Genomic DNA, 3,690 nt, shown 5'->3' on the forward strand with positions numbered 1-3,690 from the left:
AAAAAAAAAAAAAAACCATTACTGGGCTGGGCGAAGTGGCTCACGCCTGTAATCCCAGCACTTTGGGAGGCTGAGGCGGGCAGATCACGAGGTCAGGAGATCGAGACCATGCTGGCTAACACAGTGAAACCGTGTCTCTACTAAAAATACAAAAAAATTAGCTGGGCGTGGTGGCAGTCACCTGTAGTCCCAGCTACTGGAGAGGCTGAGGCAGGAGAATGACGTGAACCCAGGAGGCAGAGCTTGCAGTGAGCCGAGATCACGCCATTGCACTCCAGCCTGGGCGACAGAGCGAGACTCCGTCTCAAAAAAAAAAAAGAAAGAAAAAACCTACCATACTGAAATCCCATTTTTCACCTATAAAATTGGTAAATATTTAAAAGTTGATAATGTTGGCAGAGATGCAGGAAAATAGGTTTTTGTTTTGTTTTGTTTTGAGACAGTCTATTGCCCAGGTTGGAGTGCACTGGTACGATCACAGCTCCCTGCAGCCTCAACCTCCCAAGTTCAAATGATTTCCCTATCTCATCTTCCTGAGTGGCTGGGACTATAGGCGCAAACAACCACACCCAGCTGATTTTTAAATTTTCTTTCTTTCTTTTTTTTTGAGACGGAATCTCACTCTGTTGCCCAGGCTGGAGTCCAGTGGCACAATCCCCACTCACTGCAACCTCCACCTCCCAGGTTCAAGCGATTCTCCTGCCTCAGCCTCCCAAGTAGATGGGATTACAGTCATTTGCCATCACACCCAGCTAATTTTTGTATTTGGTCTCAAACTCCTGGGCTCAAGCCATCCTCCTGCCTCAGCTTCCCAAAGTGCTGGGATCACAGGTTTGAGCCACCGTGCCTGACCAGGAAAATGATTGTTTTGTTTGAGACAGGGTCAGGCTCTGTCTCCCAGGCTGCAGTGTAATGGTGTGATCTGGGCTCACTGCAAACTCTGCCTCCTGTGCTCAAACCATCCTACCATCTCAGCCTCCTGAGGAGCTGGGACTACTGGCACGTGCCACCATGCTCTGCTAATTTTTTTTTTGTTGTTGTTGTTGTATATTAGGTAGAGACGGCGTTTCACCATGTTGGTCAAGCTGATCTCAAAAACTCCTGGGCTCAATTGATTCTCCCATCTCAGTCTCCCAAAGTGCTGGGATTATAGATGTGAGCCACTGCACCCAGCCAAAAATAGATTTAAAGTGCATATATCCTTTAATTTGGCAATTCTTCTTCAAATAGTATATCCTAAGGATATATGAGCAGCATTGCTCATAATAGCAAAAGTTTGAAAACAGCCTAATGGAGAGCTGTTTAGATAAATCATGGGAAAAATCATGCTGCCCCAGGCTCTTCCCAGCCTCAGCACTGTGTGGGAAGCTGCTGGGTAGGTTGCTCTTGGGTGTGAGGTGTCGTAGGCTGAAAAATGCCCCCGCCAAATATGTCCATATTCTAATCCCCAGAAGCTGTGAATCTTATTTTATTTTTATTTTTGATTAGAGACAGTGTCTTCTTGCTCTATAACCCAGGCTGGAGTGCAGTGGCATGATCATAGCTCACTGCAGCCTTGACCTCCCGGGCTCAAGCAATCCTCCTGCCTCAGCCACCTAAGAAGCTGGGACTATAGGTGCACACCAACATGCCCAGCTAATTTTTTCTTTGTTGTTTGTTTGTTTGTTTGTTTGTTTTTGAGACAGAGTCTTGCTCTGTTGCCCAGGCTGGAGTGCAGTGGCATGATCTCGGCTCACTACAGCCTCCACCTCCCAGGTTCAAGCAGTTCTCCTGCCTCAGCCTCTGGAGTAGCTGGAACTACAAGCACCCGCCACCACACCTGACTAATTTTTATATTTTTAATAGAGATGGGTTTTCGCCATGTTTGCCAGGCTGGTCTCAAACTCCTGGCCTCAAGTGATCCACCTGCCTCAGCCTCCCAAAGTGCTGGGATTACAGGCGTAAGCCACTGTGTCCAGCCTCCAACTAATTTCTATAAAAAGCTTTTGTGGAGATAGGGTCTCACTACGATGCCCAGGCTGATCTCAAGCTCCTGGTCTTCAAGGGATCCTCCCATCTTAGCCTCCCAAAGTGCTGGGATTACAAGCATGAGCCACTGCACCCAGCTGAATCTTACTTTATATCGCAAAAGGGACTTTGCAGATGTTGATTAAGCCTCTTGAGATGGGGAGACGATCCTGAATCATCTGGGTGGGACCAACGTAATCATGATGGCTGTATAAGAAGTAGGCAGTAGGAGACAACGAGACAATTGTTCAGTGACACAGCAGAGGTTGGAGTGATGTGCCTTGAAGACAGAGGAAGGGGCCACAAGCTAAGGAATAGAGGAGGCCACTAGGAGCTGAAAAAGGCAATGAAACAGATGCTCCCCTCAGAGCCTCCAGAAGGAACCAACACCTTGACTCTCTTTTTTTTTTTTTTAAGAGATGGGACATGTCAGTATGTTGCCCAGGCTGGACTCCAACTCCTGGGCTCCAGTGATAACTCCTGTCTCAGCTTCCCAAGTAGCTAGGACTACAGGGGTGTGCTCCTATGCCCAGCTAACACCTTGACTTCAATCCAGTGCAACTCATTTCTGATTTCAGACCTCCAGAACTGTAATAATTTTTTGTTGTTTTAAACCACAAATTTGTGGTGTTTTTTTTGCAACAGCAATAGGAACTAAGGCACAGCCATCCTAGCCTTGAGAGTTCAGGGTCGCTGGCCTAGCGCAGGCTGGCCCAGGGACAAGGAAGGCCTTCTGAAAGGGAAATCCAGTCTCTGTTCTGGCTCTCCACGCCCCCATACGTTCACTGGTGTTAGAGTTTGATCTCCTTCAAGAGAAGGGGAATCTTCAGAAAAGTCACATCACAGACACAAGCCCCTGGGAAACAGTGGTCAGGCTCTTCTCAGATATGAGTTCATGGAAAGACCCAGAGGCCTCCCTTCACAAGGCGGCTGGAGCAAGGGCACCTGTATCCAATGGCCCATTGACATTTCAACCTTCTACAGAGATTTCCCCTGGCTCCTCTTCTTTCTGGCCCCTAAGTTTACATTTCTGAGCGCATAGATGTGTTGGCTAGACAGTCATCTCCTCTCTGCAAGTTGAGTCACAAGAGTGCTTCCCAGCAGGAGGGGAGCATCACCTCAGGGAGAACCCAGGTTGACCAGGCAGTGACTTCCTTGTGCAGATACATTTTTCCCCTGAACAACCTGGGTGTGTCTGATACCACTGCTAGGAGCCAGGACCAGGGAAAGCACGTAAGCCCTTCCTCCATTCTCCCCTAGGGCCCTGTTTTGATCATGCAATCTGCTCTCCTCTCTTTCCTGTTGAGATGGAAGAGAACAGGATTCATCTACTTAAATTTGGATTGGAGAATTACTCATTTGGAAGGTAAAAATGTGCTCATCTCAGCAGCCCATACAGTAAAAATTGGAATGATATAGAGAAGATTAGCATGGCCCCTGTGCAAGGATGACATGCAAATTCATGAAGCTTTCCATACTTTTAAAAAATAAAAATAAAGGGGCCAGGCACAGTGGCTCACGCCTGTAATCCCAGCACTTGGGGAGGCTGAGACGGGTGGATCACGAGGTCAGGAGTTCGAGACCAGCCTGGCAACATGGTGAAACCCCATCTCTACTAAAATACAAAAAATTAGCTGGGCGTGGTGGCAAGCGCCTGTAGTCCCAGCTACTCCAGAGGCTGAG

Source organism: Rhinopithecus bieti, unplaced genomic scaffold (genome assembly GCF_001698545.2).
Source record: "Rhinopithecus bieti isolate Rb0 unplaced genomic scaffold, ASM169854v2 scaffold_20891, whole genome shotgun sequence".
NCBI lineage: Eukaryota > Metazoa > Chordata > Mammalia > Primates > Cercopithecidae > Rhinopithecus > Rhinopithecus bieti.